The sequence below is a fragment of the Ictidomys tridecemlineatus genome, chromosome 11, assembly GCF_052094955.1.
Source record: "Ictidomys tridecemlineatus isolate mIctTri1 chromosome 11, mIctTri1.hap1, whole genome shotgun sequence".
In the NCBI taxonomy this organism is placed as follows: domain Eukaryota; kingdom Metazoa; phylum Chordata; class Mammalia; order Rodentia; family Sciuridae; genus Ictidomys; species Ictidomys tridecemlineatus.
The window spans coordinates 89,730,068-89,746,188 of record NC_135487.1 but is presented as its reverse complement, the minus strand read 5'-3'; the positions used below and the strand labels follow the sequence as shown (position 1 = coordinate 89,746,188).

The 16,121-nt window shown below is 36.1% G+C and overlaps 1 pseudogene; it reads left to right on the top strand.

Annotated features, from left to right (window-relative positions):
• The first annotated feature begins 677 nt into the window (after window positions 1-677).
• Window positions 678-1,619, top strand: LOC110599533 (small ribosomal subunit protein uS2 pseudogene; annotated as a pseudogene).
• Window positions 1,620-16,121: the final 14,502 nt, after the last annotated feature.

Sequence of the window (16,121 nt, the reverse complement as noted above, 5' to 3'; positions counted from 1 at the left end):
TTATCACAATAAAGGACAATGGTTTTAAAGTAACAAAATCTACAACAATAAAGATACCTAAGCTATTAGTGAATTAACTTTCCATAAGTAATAGTTTGATAAATGTGTCCTAAGTCAAAAGTTCTTCCCCAAATAATGATTCAAGGATTCTCCTTCTACACAATGTGAATCAGTCATTTCCACATGCATTGTACAAAATCTTCCTGAGTAATCTCTCTGTAAGAACATTCTGGGTACCTTTTTAAGGGCTTAACTTGCATTGGTTTGCTACCCTACTATTCATGTTCCATGGGCTAGCACTCATTTAGAGCAGTAGTTAGAAGAGGGTATGGATTTAATAAAGAAATAATATTTCTATCAGGTCAAATAATAAACATGATAAAATAAACATAGGGTAACTATATAGAATTGAAAATCAAATCTTGCACATTAGAGTGAGGTGTACTATGGATACATAATTATAGAACTGTTTTAAGGAGTAAGCTTTTTAAATCATTTTCAGTTTAAAATATAAAGCTGAGGCTATTTTGCTTGTTCTATGTAATATACAGGGAGTGATTCATGTGTCAATCTTGCCCAACCAAATATCTGAATTGTTGCATTCTGTGTTGTTTTATGTTTACCTGGCAGGAAGATTCTTGAAAGTAATGTTGTCTTGTGTTCTTGCAGCTGTTCTTAACAATCTGAGCATCTGGTTTTGTAAATTGCTTGCAAGGAAAATTCTACAGACTGAAACTCACCCCGAAGAACACAATAGACACCTACAGAAAGGTCTTGCTTTCAGGGAAGCAGCATTAAAGCACCTTTTCGTGCTACCCAGAAAAGGGTCCATAGGTGGTTGTTCTTGATTTCCATGGTAACATCAAGGGAACTGTCACAATGTCTGAAGTCCTTGAGGTTCTACAAATGAAGGAGAGTATATGTCCTCAATTCCCTGTAGTGGGAACCCATTTCAATAGCTGCAACCTGATTTCCAGATGGAACAATATATCTACAAAAGAAAAAGTGATGACACCCGCACCATAAATTTGAAGAGGACCTGAGAGAAGCTTTTCCTGCCTTGTTGCTATTGAAAACCATGCTGAGGTCTGTTTCATAGCTTCCAGGAATACTGGCCAGTCGGTTGTGCTGAAGTTTGCTACTGCCACTGGACCCACTCCTATTGCTGGATCCTTCCCTCCTGGAATCTTCAACAACCAGATTCAGGCAGTCTTCCAGAGCTCCATTTTCTGGGGGTTACTGATCCCAGGGTTGTCCTTGAACCCTCTTACATTTCCTCTATCTGTTATTGCTCTTTTTAACCCAGATTCTCCTCTGCGCTATGTTGACATTGCAATTCCTTGGAACAGCAAGGGAGATCACTCTGTGGGTCTGATGTGGGGGATGCTGGTCTGAGAAATTCTGTGCGTGTACATCAACATCTCCTGTGAACATCCATGGGAGGTCATGTCTGATCTCTATTTCCACAGAGATTGAAAAGGAAGAGCAAGCTACTGCTAAAAAATCTGTGAACAAGAAGGAATTTCAGGGATCTGGGGATGTGGCTTAAGCAGTAGCGCACTCGCCTGGCATGCATGGGGCGCTGGGTTTGATCCTCAGCACCACATAAAAATAAAATAAAGATGTTGTGTCCACTGAAAACTAAAAAATAAATATTAAAAAAATTCTCCCTCTCTCTCTCTCTCTCTCTCTCTCTCTCTCTCTCTCTCTCTCTCTCTCTCTCTCTCTTTAAAAAAGAAGGAATTTCAGGGTGAATGGATTGTTCCAGCTCCTGAGTTCACTGCTCCTAAACCTGAAGGTTGCAGACTGCCCGAAGGCATATGGGTTCCCCTATGCCTCTCCAGAAGTTCCCTACTGAGGACTTGGGCTCTAGTTCACCACCAAAGGCTGATCTGAGCTCCCATTGCTCAGGACACTGCATGGTTCAGATAACATACCAAGTCATCTTGAACTGTTCTTCTGCACACACTTAACCAAAATTGAGATAAGTTATGGAAAATAACAACCAGTTTTAGAAGAACTGCATTGTGTCTTAATTTGGGGAAAATAATTAATTTTCAGTTTTCTAAGTATTTTGGTGATTATTCAGACACACTATGCCTACATTTACCAAAAGAGGTTCCACAGAGCAGTAGTTATGTGACATGATCAATGAGGAAAATGTTTCCTCTGCCAACAAAATTTTTAGAAAATACTTAACTTTGTAGTTTCCTCAGAGAAGCATGAAAACAAAAATACAGTAAGGTAATTGAGATACCCTTCACTTCCCTTGGTTTAAGTGAAATGCATACCCTCTTACTCTGTGTTAACAATGAAACTATTTTCTTATCATCTTAATACATATTGTAATTAGTTTTCCAGGGATGCCATAACAAATGGCATGGCTTAGAGGAAGACAAATGCATTTTCTCAGAGTCCTGAAGGCTAGAAATCTGACATCAAGATATTGGCAGGCCTGTGTTCCATCCAAAACCTGTAGAGATAGGATCCTTCTTTACATCTTCCAGCTTTTGAACCCAAATAGCCCTTGGTTTGTGGCATCATAATTCTAATTTCCATCTGCTTTCTTATGAGCTTGAATGTCCCCTTTTGGAAAAAAGGACATCAGTCATTTTGGCTAATGGTCAACCTAATTTCTTCCCTTTTCTCTGATTTACTTCTATAAAGATCATGTTTCCAAACAAAGTCATCTTCTGAGGGACTATGTGTCAGGAATTGAACATCTCTATTTAAGTGAGGACAAAAAGTAATACATAACATCTGTTTGCATATTTTCTGAAGAGTAAAATTTGGGATACTATGTTACATAATTGCATCTTTTAACTACCTAAAGTGGAAGTGTGTGTGATATATGCAAGTTTTACATTTTTCTAAAGTTACAGAAACATCAGAGCTAAATACCAATAGCTCATGTTAATCATTGCTCGAGCAACATAACTCATCCAATCTATCCTCACGTATATATACTCAAATGCCAGTAATATTATTAATAACAACTCATAACTTAAAATTTGTGAACAGATTATCAATGTAAGTATTCATTTTATATCATTACTTGCACAATCTTAGTAATACCATTTGAAAATATACATGACTTACTTTATTTCCCACTTCATCTTGAATTAAAGTCTCCATTTATTATTTATTTATTCAAGAAAATTATTTTAAAATCTAATGTTCTTTTGATTTCTGTTTTAAACCTCTGTTTTCTTAAATCAACTCCCTCTTATAGAAGAAATTTAAAATATGTTAATATTATACACACACATACACATTCACATATCACTCAATTTATATGCTTCAAGTTAATCACTTAATTTACACCTGAAAAAGTAGTAATACTGTGAATTTATCTTGGTACTAACTACAAGATGAGTATGTATATGAATATATAATTTTTTTCCCCTAAATTAAATGGGCTTTTATCAAAAGTCATTTTTGATTTAACACCATACTTCTCAGTTGGAGATATAAAAATAAAGTACATTTTTTCTGTGCCTTTCTCTGTGAAATCTTATGATTTTGTAAAGATACATTTTGTGATACTGTAATTATTTTAAGATCCAGTACAAGTGTTGTTGGTTATAGTTGGGAAACCAAGTTTGCTACACAAACAATACTAAACACAATTTTGTATAAATGGTGTAATAATACTTTTTGTACAGTGGCAAGGCAATTTAAAGATAAGACTTAAGCTCAAAAAACAAGCTGAAAAGAAAGGAAGGTGAATTGAATTGTACTACATAGAGTTTGCTTCCTACTCATACAAAAAGAAAACAAAATAAATTTGTCAGCTTTTCAGATCAAACCATTGTTTCATGTTCCATGATATAAATAGAATATCTGGATTATTTTCTATGATTTTGTAAAACAACACACTTAAATCTCCTCATAAATTAACATAACATAGTTTCTATTCTTTAATAGAACTAAATATTTTTCCTACTATACACAAAATTTCTAGCTACCTATTTATTTGGGAGTTACCTATGTACTCTTTTCAATTTAATCAACTAGCTAAAATGTGGTAACATTTTTAAATTATTTTAGTATTGATTTTAACTATTTATTTAAACTAAGTTATTCTGCCAATCTGGGAACCAAACTGTACCACCACTTTCAAGCAAACCAGATACTTCTACATAGTCTAGTCATTTGTAATATAAAGGTAAATTTAGTGATTAATTATTTAGATGGCTTTATATATGATTTTGTGGTAAACAGTTTTGGGTTTCCTTGTTAATATCACCTTCTTTCAGTCTCAATTGTGGCCCTTTTTGGAAGTATATGAGGTTCTTGAATATCATGAAGATGTGTATGGATCTAGGTGTAATAGCATATGCCTGTAAGCCCAGTTACTTGGGAGGCTGAGGCAGGAGGATCACAAATCTAAGCACAGCCTCAGTAATTTAGCAGACTCTGTCTCTGAATTTACAATAAAGAATTGTGGGGTTGAATCTCCATAATATAGTGCCCTGGTTCATTTCCCAATACCAAACAAACAAAAACTACCAAAAAAAAAAAAAAAGAAGAAGAAGAACAAAAACAAACAAGACATTAAACATTATATGGAGATTTCAGGAAATAGCGTCAATCTTTGATATTGTCTGATATACAGGATGTAGTAGCTAAAATAAATTAAAAAAATAAAAAATAATAAAAAGAAGTTCATAGATAAATTCACTGAAGGAAACACATTTGCAGAGAAAAAGATGTTGAAGATACAGAAAAGAAGTAAGCCAAGGTAAAAAAAAAATCAGCTAAAAATAAACAGAATTTAGTGGGAAATGGAGGTGATACACTTCATAAGAAAAAGGAAATAAATAAATACAAATAGGTATTTAATAGATAATTATAGGGTTGCCAGTCATTAGACTGAGGTTTTTTTCTACCCAGTTTCACTAGTCTATGTTCTATAGGAGATAATGTCAGTTGTTGAAAGTGAATGATCTGAAGGGATGGTAGGATATTTAAGAACAAGCAGGTTTTGTATAGCAAATTTGCATACCAGGAAATAAAATTAACCCAAGTCAAATAAAATTAGAGCTATTGAGTCCATTTGAAATTGAATATTGCATATAATTTTACTTGCAGCTTCCTGACTTGCCAACTGTAAGTATGGTGAAATTGAAAGTTTATGTAAATCTAAGTCTGGAAACACAAAAGAAAAGAGGATGAAAGAACTTTGCAAAGTTTGAAGGAGAGTGATTAATAGAAGAATACAGCATTGATGGTTATGTAAGGAAAGATGTGAACACAGGAGTAGTCCTAATAAGGTTGAACAAAATAGAAGTATCATAAGATAGTGAGAGTGGTTGAAGTTCAAACAAAGAAGTGTGAAGAGCAGGAAGGACAGGGAATTGTGGTCACAGAAGAGGGAATAAGGTTTTAACATTAAAACAAACAAATAAACAAACTCTACACCACACAATGCAGAGATTTGATCCTAAAACTTACTCTAATAATAATTAGGATATGGAAAGGGATGGTCTTTCTTAATTCTTATAATTTTAAAATTATTTTAGAATTGTGTCTTCCACACTGGATAAAGCGATGTCTAAGCAATGAACTTATGTGGGAAATGTTATTTGTAGAACTAAAAAAAAAAAAAAAAAAAAAAAAAAGAAGCTTGTACTGTTCCCACGCAGACACTTTCTTAGAGAATTCTTTTCCTTAACCTATGAGGAAGAATACCTCTATTTATACTGTGTCCTAAGACACAAAGCTTGTTCCAGGCAGCACTGCAACACAAGAATCCCACTCGTTCTATTTTCTCTTTTCCTGATTTTTGAAGTATAATGCTTAATGAGTCAATTGTTACTGAGAAGGAAGGGCCCACTTGTCTAAATGAGGAACATGTAATAAACTCAGGGTTGTGCAAGGAAGTCTTGACTATTGTCAGGTTTAGTCAGTTTCATTGTATCTTCCCCACCCATTATTTTTATACTTGTATACTAATATATATTCAAGCTCTTAGTCCATTCTAAAAATTCCTTAGTTTCTATATAGCCCATTGATTGCATATTTATTATGCCTTTTAAGTGTTATTTACACCATTCAGTTTGCTCCTTAACTCTGTTTTCTTGGGTAGCTAATAAACTTTACCATGTGTATGCCCTTTTTCCTCAGTGTGCCTTATTATTCCTGAAGATAAAAGATTCCTATTTATTTTTATTTCTCCCATCGGAGATGAAATTTATTAATAAATGGTTTTGTAGAATTTGTTGGACTTCTCAAGTTGAGTGAATGGTGGGATGGGGGATATATAGGGCAGCATAGCTGCATATTTAGTGGTTACCCCATTCATTCACCATCCTTTTATAATCTCCTGGGTTATTCCTGAAGTCTGGTAGATTATGTATCTGAACTGATTTTCTATGAAGAGAATAAAGAGGAATTCATTATGCTTTCAAGATAGCTCATAGTATTAAAAATGGTTATGGGTCAACAATTTTTCCATTATTCATGGGAGGTCTTAATTGCACACACTATTAGTATTGTTTCTTTTCAGGCAATAGAAAAATGAGTCTTCATAAATGCTAAGTATATTAGTCCATAAAGGTATAAATTGTATATGCTGCTTAATGTAGTGTTGCTGATGTAGCCCAACTGGGTTTACGACATACATATTCCTTACTCACTAACGAGGCCAAGAGGTATCAGTATGTGTTTCTGGGCCCTGCATCTGCCACTTTACAGCATGCATAAAGGTCACACCTATGAAGAGGTTTTTTTTCTTCAAAACAAAAATCTGATTTTTCTTAAAAAAGGGCAAAAGAAGCCATCCATGTAGACTTGCACAGAAATTCTTATCAAACTTTAAATTTATATATATATATATATATTTTAAATTAGAGAGTTAAAACAAATAAGAATTGATATATAATATAATAAGATATATAATAAAAACTGACAATATGAATTCACAAATAGCTAGTTACTGCTATACACTCACACTATATATATATATATATATATATATATATATACACACACACACATATACACATTTAAATATAATTTTCACTGTATAATAACTTAATTATAAAATTCACCACTAATTCTGTCAGCATTATAGCTAAGCTAGCACTGTTTCAAGAAATACACTTTTACTGATATCAATATTTTCACTGGTCTCACAAAATGTATAGCCATATGCATTTCTAAAGGCATTATTATTTTTCTAAGAAATTAAAGGCAGAGTACTAAAAACATGTAACAAATATTTTGAAACACAATCCTAATGTTTAAGATCTCCACTAGGAAGCTAATACCTAAAATAGCTTTATCTGTACACTTGGTACTCAATAAAATTTGTGCTGCATTGGTGACTGACCACAGCACTTGGAATAAATCTTAAGCATTTCTTGAAGCAGCTGGTCATAAAATATAGATAAATTATTGGAATGTCTGAAGGTTAAACTCATTTTCCAATAAAATGGAAAGAGTTCATATAAAAACTCAGATAAGTGATGGTTTAAAGACTTTTTTTTTTTAACTTTCCAAGAACTATGGAATTTCAATGAAAGAAATAGGAGTGGAAAAATGAGAATGCTCCCTGGGTTTTCTGAAAGAAGAATTTCTTCTTTATAAAACACTTCCCTATGTTTGGGAGAAAATAAATTCATCTGGTTTTAGTTATAAAATATCTCCTCTACCATTTATTTTAAGAGATATTGAGAATCCTAAGTTTTCAACTTTTGCTGCATGAACTGCTAGAACTATAAATGTGATGGAATGATTGTTTTTATTTTTTTAAGCAACAACTAATTTTATGTATTCCTTATTTATTACCAAGGAATCAGAGCTTCTTTATGGATCTTAATATACTGTGTAAATAGAGAAAATGTATTCTTTGATATTCAAATAATAATTTAACACAACATTCATAGAAGCTAGTGAAAGAGTTTGAATGATAGAACTTACATGTAATTTTCTTGAAAGTATTTTAATTTACAGCAAGCTTTGTCCTAAGTAATAATTTGATAATTTGATACTAAACATGACTGATATTGCAAGTATTAAGGATATTTCAGAATTTTTATCTACATAAAAAAATGTCAGCACGTAATTATGTTCCTATTTCTATTTTGCAGAGATTGCTTTGTATAAAATAAAGGAATTAAATATTCAATATTAAGGGACTTTTTGGAAAAATGTATATGTCTAAGGGGAGGCTCCTTTTTAGGAACATCCCAATTGTTACATAAATCAAAATTTTGAGATGATCAGTTTTTTTTCAATTATTTGCTCCAAATCAAAAATATTTAGGGCACTATAAATAGAAATATTAATACTATTTTTAGGTAACTAGTCAGCCATGAATGGGTGAGCAGGAGAGAAAAAAAAAACGACATGTTGAAATCTACCCCAGCCATAGTTACATCACCTTGAGGAAAAAGATTGCTTCAAAATCCTATCACACTGCTGGGTGCAGAGGTGCATGCCTGTAATCTCAGTAGCTCAGGAGGCAGAGGCAGGGGGATTGCAAGCCAGACTCAGCAATTTAGCTAGGTGCTAAGCAACTCAATGAGACCCTGTCTCTAATAAAACACAAAATAGGGCTAGGGATGTGGCTCAGTGGTCGAATGCCCCTGAGTTCAATCCCTGATACCCCTGCCCCCAGAAAAAAAAAGTATCACACCCTACCAGGTAGAGTAGTCTTAATTTTCTCTGTGAACACCACCCCATCTCTTTGAAAGAGGTCCAAGAAGTTTCTATGCTGTCAGTCAAAAATCAGAAGGAGGACTTGGCTGGAACTCTGGAAATTTCTCTGGGATCCCAGTAAAACTGGAGGGCAGGAGGGACATTCTCATGCCCATTAACTGTGAGAAATATATTTGAAATCTTTCTAATCTGGTTGTTAAGTATCAGAGGAAGAGGGGTCTCCGCACTACCTCAGTTTTGTGAAAGGCCCATGCTCTGTAACAGTACCATTTCATCCAATAACAAGTTAGTTGGTATAAATGTCTACTAAAGCTGCAATTAATATCTTATGTTGAGACATGAGAACAAAAGAAAGCCCTGTTATATCCCCTCACCACAGTCCTAAAAGGACTACATGGTGAGGGGTATTCAAAATAGTAGAAACAAGGAGATGTTCCCAGTGGATAGAGTTTTTCGACTGCTGCTTATATGGTCCTTAGAAAAATAATTTATTTTCTTTAGACTTCAGCTTCATATATATGTATACACACACACACACACACACACACACACATACACACACATATAAATATGTGTGTGTTTTAAGATAATCTCTGCTATTTCTTTTGACTTCTATATTGTAAAATTAAAGTGATAAAATATTTGAACTTTACTAATGTTAAGCATTATATGTAGATATTTCATTTCTTAAGTCTTGACTAGAATTAATAATATAAAATTCAAAATATAGTCCTATTGATAGACTTTAAACTAAGAAGAGAATACAAAAATTATGCTGATTCAATTTAACTTTTAGCTGCTCTAAATGTATATGAAAATTACAACTTCTTGACTATTTTCTCCTATTCACTTTCTACCGTTGTAGATATGACAAATGTTAGAAGAAGGATTAAATTCAGGTTTTAAATCAGATGTTTAAAAATATCTTACTAAAAACTATACTTAGTAATCTGCTAATCTTAGTTTTGGATCTGTTAGTCTATTTATGGTGTTATAACAAAATTATTCAAGACTAGGTAATTTATAAACAAAGAAACTTATTTCTCACTATGCTGGGGACTGGCAAATCTGGGATCACAGCACCAGAAACTTCATGCTGACCTCAACTGGCTGAAAAGACAGAAAGGAAAGAATGCTGGGTCTTCATATAGCACAAGAGCAAAAGAGAGAAAAACTATTCCTTCAAACCCTTTATATGGGCTCTACTCCCATTGCGGCGGGGGGTGGGGGGGGGATCTGACCTCATAACTCAGTAACTTTCTGAGATTTCCAATCATTACTGTTGTGTGGCACTAAATTTCCTTTTGTTCTTTCTCTTTTAAAAATATCAGTGTTTGAAGCCAATGGTGCTTAACCATTGAGCCATATTTCAGCACTTTCTATGTTTTATTTTGAGATGGGGTCTCACTAAGTTGTTTAGGGTCTCACTAAATTGCTGAGGCTGGCTTTGAACTTGCTTCAGCCTCCTAAATTGCTGGGATAACAGGTGTGTGCCACCAGGGAAGCAAACAATCTTAAAGCTTTAGCCTTGACAATAATCTTCTCTGTCTCCATGATGCTGGAAATGGAAATATTCACTTGATAATGGTAGAGTAAAGGTCAGGCGAGCATTGGAGGAAGAGACCACCAAGAGACTGTCTCATGCAACAGCAAGGGGTTTATTGGGGGACCAGCATGCTGGGGCTCAGAGCTCACTTGAATAGAGCAGAGAGAGCCCTGAGAACAGCTTAAGGAGAGCTTATATACTTTTCTTGGAGAGGGCAGGGAGGGAAGTTCATTGATGGGTCAGGGCAAGTGGGCAGTTTGCCTGCAACCGAGTGAGGGAGTGCATTCTGCAGTTTAGCAGTTGGGGACAGCACATTCTGGGAACAAGATTAGCAAACAGTTCTCAAGATTTCAACAGTGTTTTGTTAAGCATACAGAAAAAGGGAGTGACAAGTACCTATTTTATTAACCTTTCAGTAGGAACAAAAATAACTCAAATTGAAATACTGGTTTAGGGGCTGGGGTTGTGGCTCAGTGGTAGAGCACTCACCTGGCATGTGTGAGGCTCTGGGTTCGATCCTCAGCACCACATACAAATAAAAATAAAGGTATTGTGTCAACTATAACTAAAAAATATTTTTAAAAAAATAAATAGTGGTTTAGAGATGTCAAGAAAGTAGAAGCAGGGGCCAACAGCAATACAAAGCAGAAGTGAGTTATCTTGTCCCTGTTACAGTAAGCCCAATTATCATTAAGTAGATAAGATAGTCAGGTAGTAAGACATAGGCAGGTAGTTAGGGCAATAGACTCAAAATGGATTATCCTGTAGAAACTTTTCCAAACATTCCAACCACCGCCAAAATCCTCTGATCCAGCCAAGTGGAAAAGGGAAAATAACATGGACCTGAGTAGGAGATACAGAAAATTTCAAACTCAACAACTGAAAGGGCTTAACCAATCAGAATGACACTGGCCATATCAAGTCAGTTTCCAGACTCTTAATTATCATAAAAGTTAGGACCCATAGCCTAAACAATCTCCTGATTAGCATGAATCTAGTGCTATGTCCCTACCCAGCAGCCATATAAGAACCTAGACTGGTACCGTTTCTTGACAAACCTCTATCAAGGCCCCTCTCATTAAGCAAAAGCTGTTTCTTTACTTTTCACTTGAATAAATCTTATTCTTTGACACTCACTCTCCATTGTCTGTGGATTTTATTCTTTGATTTCAAGAGGTAAAAACCTGGAAAAGAATTGCTATCAGTCCGATGCTAGATGGTAACACTAGCAGGTGTGGCCTGCTGTGGAGCTGAGAGAGCTGTAAGACAAATGCACCTGCCCACCATGATTATAACAGTAGAAAAGCCTGTTTAACCATGACACCTCCCATGAGGGCTTATCACCAGGACAACTCTTGCCACTGAAAACTTATTGCCATGACAACTTCTGCGATAGGTTCTGTATTCTAATTAAGTAAAAAAAAGTAATCAATGGAAACTGTATGCTAATTAGGTGGAAATGAAGTAATCAATTCGAACAAATTGCGCAAAATCTTCAATCTGGTCCTGAGGGTAGGGGAACAAAGCACAGCTCAGCATATCAGACAAAACTCACCCAGACACTGGGGCCTTGAGCCACTCTTGCTTGGCCCACTCCACTCTAGGAGTGTTACTTTCACTTTCAATATATCTACACTCTGCCTGTTTATTTCTGTGTGTCTTGCTCAATTCTTCATTTGAGAGTCAAGTGGCTGGATCCCTTCTGGACCCCCATCAGGATCAAAATCAGCAAACACACAGGCAAGGCTTTTATTAGGGCTTCTATTAAAAGAATGGAGACACGGAACCTATAGGATAATGTCAGGCTGGTTCTTCAAACTAAGAAAGGGCTGTTTGCAATAGAAAATAAGGTTTAGGAATATCAATTGGCTTTAGGTACGTTTCACAGGTGTATTTTTTGTTTGTTTGTTTGGGAACAGTTTAACTCAGAGAAAGAAATGGTCAGTAGGTCAACTGGTAATAACTATTAGGTTTTTTTTTTCCTATACCTGCTGCTTATTCCATAAACAGATCTGTTTTTTAATAGAGGTGATTTGCTTTATCTGTTAAAGGGGACACGTAAGTGGAAAATGGAAGTCAATAAAAATCATGGTATGTACCATTTTAATGGCCCTGGGAATTTGCCTTTCTGGTGGCTTCTCAATGTTCTTATTGTTTTTGTTATTTGTCCTTGGAGAGTCCTGGCAAGAGCATTCCGGCCCACATTACGCACCTGATCTTTAAAACTAATAAGTTTGTTTAAAGGAGGTAGTCGTGGATAAAGCATATGTGTATATTTTGTTAGTTAACAAGCTGTGAATTACAGTGGGAGAGGAGAGGACAAAACAGTGCTATCTTAATGATTATAAATCCATGAGTTTAGGTACAGGAATACATTTGCTCTTTGTCCCTATGGGTAATCTCTGTCTCATCCATAGTCCACCTTCTGGACAAACTGGAGCAGACCTTAGGACTCTGAAGTCTTGGGAGACTTTGCCTCCCCTGGATTTGCTGGGCACAAAACACATGGTTTTTAGTCAGCTTTTTTTGCTGCTGTGACCAAAGGATCTGATGAGAAAAATCAGAGGAGAAAAATGTGTTTGGGGGTTCATGGTTTCAGAGGTGTCCATACATAGATGGCCACTTCTATTCTTTGAGGTTTGAGATGAGACAGAACATCATGGTGGAAGATATGTGGAGAAAGAAAGTAGCTGAGGACAAGGAACCAGGAAGGAGAGAGGAAAAATATAAACCCAAAAGGCATACCCCCAATGACCTAAATGACCTACCTTCTCCAGCCATAATCTACCTGTCTTCAGTTACCACTTGGTTACTCCCTATCAGGAGATTATTCACTGATTGGGTTAAGATTCTCATAACCCAATCATTTCACCTCCAAATCTTTTTCCATTGGGACACCTGACATCTAAATCACTATACATGGCAGCTCTCAGGGTTTGGTGTTGGTTACCTCTGATTCTGGTTGGCCTTGAAGTCTAGTGGCTGGGCAGATCTGGGAACCTGGGAGCATCCGTGCTCCCATAACTCCATTAAGCATTGCTCTAGTGAGTACTCACTATGGTGATCCTAACACCATACTTCCACTAGGCATTGTCCTAGCGAGGTCTCTATGGCAGTGCCTCACCTCTGGCAGTTCTCTGCCTGGGCAACAAGTCTTTTCCAAGGTATCCTTTGAAATCTAAGGGTAGGCAGCCTCATCTCCACAGCTCACACACTCTGCTTGCCTGCAGTTAGGACTGCATAGATCCAGCCAAGATTTTACCATTTGTTCCCTCTAGAATGGTGATCCAAATCCCAACTGGGGTGGCTAAAGAGTATTGAAATGTGTGGAGCAGAAAGTTGATTAATCCTGTTCAGTAAGCTTCCAAGTTCTGTGAATGTCCTGGGACCCTCTCCTGTCACCATTCTGACCTCCATGTCCTGGCAATCTTGGCCTGGGAAGGCAATCTCAGCCTCAAAGGTCCTTGGTCTTGGAAATGCCTTCCTTTGTCCTGAGGAATAGTATTTCCCTTTCTTCTATCCATACTAATCTCCTTATCTCATGGTCCTTTGACAGTACCTTTGATACTATCTCTGGTGAGGAAGCTCTGTCACTAACATAGACCAAACACATTTGTCTCTATTCACCTGTCTGCATATATCTAATAACAATAAATTTACTGGCTTTACTACTTTAATCAATGGTACTTAACTGAATACTTATGGATCACCTAGTAGTCCTAAATTAGGCAAACACAGGTTCTTTTATTCCAACCTTAATTTTTCATATCTATAACATTCAAATCAAGCTTCACATTTCACACAAATACATAAATATATATGGGAGCTTACTGACTACACACACACACACACACACACACACACACAACATACACACACATATACATACAGAGAAGCTAAGAAGGAGTTAAGGCAATTACAGAATTTGGGGAGGCTAAACTGAATAAAAAGGCAGACAGAAAATACAAATGCAATGTCACTAATCGGTTAGATAAGATATAAACCAGCTGACATACTTGTTCAGTTTGAAGGGACATCAAAACACATGAACTTATTCTTGGCCAAGTTCTGAATGGATGGCAGTTTCGGAAAGTTAGAAAGTCATCTTAGAGTGGGTTGTGCATGGTCATCAGGTGCAGGAGGAACCATCTTCTGCTGAAATCTGGGGATAGAGATTCAGAAGTTCATGGCTGTGTCAATTTTCTTAGGCCAGGCTCCTGACAAGGGACTAGGTGATGGGGTGGTCCACGTACTTCCATGTCTGAAGTGACTCTTCCTTTTATAGGCTTCTATTGAGAGGGTTGCTTTATTCAGTGGTCTGATATGTTTAACTAACTCACAGGCCTGGTTTTGCCAATATGAGTTTGATGCCCATGCATCTAGGTGCTTCTGATTAACTTGATACATTCGCACCTGTTTATTTTTGTTAACAGGTTTATTTAACTTATCACTTTGTGCCTTACGGTTGTACTAGGCAGATGATGATTTTTACTAGTACAAACAATTAAACTCAAAATGAAGTAGCTTATGGAAAATGACTGCTTTACAAAATGGAGTAACACAGGTTTAGGCACAACCTAAAAACTGCATTTCTAGATGAAGTAAATAAGAGCAGGGCACAGCCTGCTCTTCGCATTATCTTCTGAACATACTTATTTATTCATTTTGTGACCAAGTTGAGAATTTTCAAAATAGTTTATTCTGATTCTTTCCTGTTTATAAATTCTATTTTTAATCTGTTGAACTCTTCTCACTTTTTACTATAAGTAGTTAAGAAAAGTAACAAAGCAACTTATTTAGTTTCCATATATAAGAAAGTATATGTCATATTTTCCTTTCTGTGCCTGGCTAATTTCAGTTTGGTGATTTCGTATGAATATTCAGTGAGATAGCATAAATAAGTTCTAGTGTTCTACAGTTAACAATAATTCATGGTATATATCAGAATACTTAGAAGAGATTTGAAATGTCCCAAAACAAAGGAATAGTAAATTTTAGAAGTTACATATAGGCTGATTATCTAGATTTGGTCATTGTATACATGATCAAGATAATTCAAACTACTCCATGGGGAAACAAAAAGCCAAAGAGCATCCTTAACAGTTTTATTTTTTTTTTGCCAAAATCCTAGTTCAGTGCTCTTAATATACACCTTCCAAAAAGTACTAGGACATAGACATAATTCAGCCAAATTTTTGCCACTTCATGATATGTACGGCTTCTTCCCCAAAGGTGGGGTCTAGTGTAAGTTGATCGGATCATCAGGGCATCCACCTCTGATTAGATTAGGAGTGCTCATGGGATCCCAGTTAATTCTGTGAGAAAGAGTTTTTGTAAGAGAACATAACCAACCCTTCCCTACTCTCTAGCTTTCTCTCTTGTCGTGTTACCTCTCCACAAACATGCTCCCACAATAAAGTATGGGACATCACATCGGAGCAGGGCTGATGGTAGCACTATGCCCTTTAGTTTCCAAAACCTTGAGTTAATCATACTCTAAACGTTACCCTGACTCAGCTATTTTTATAGCCTTTATAAAAATGCCTGAAAATTCTGGGTGTGGTGGCACACGCATATAATCCTGGAGGATTGTGAGCCTGAGGCAGAATGATGGCAAGTTCAAAGCCAGCTTCAGCAATTTAGTAAGGCCCTAAGTAACTGAGTGCGACCCTGTCTCTAAATAAAAAAGTGCTGGGGATGTGGCTCAGTGGTCAAGTGCCCCTGGATTCACTCCCCAATATCACCCCCCTGCAACAAAAATATCTAAATCCCTGGAAATTGTCATTATGTGGATTTAGATACAGAGAAAACTCGGGTACAGTCCGAGAAATATGAAGCATATGCTGAAAAGCATAGAAATGAAAGATGCCAAGAAATGTCTCTCTTCTGTTTCCCACATTCCAGTTGT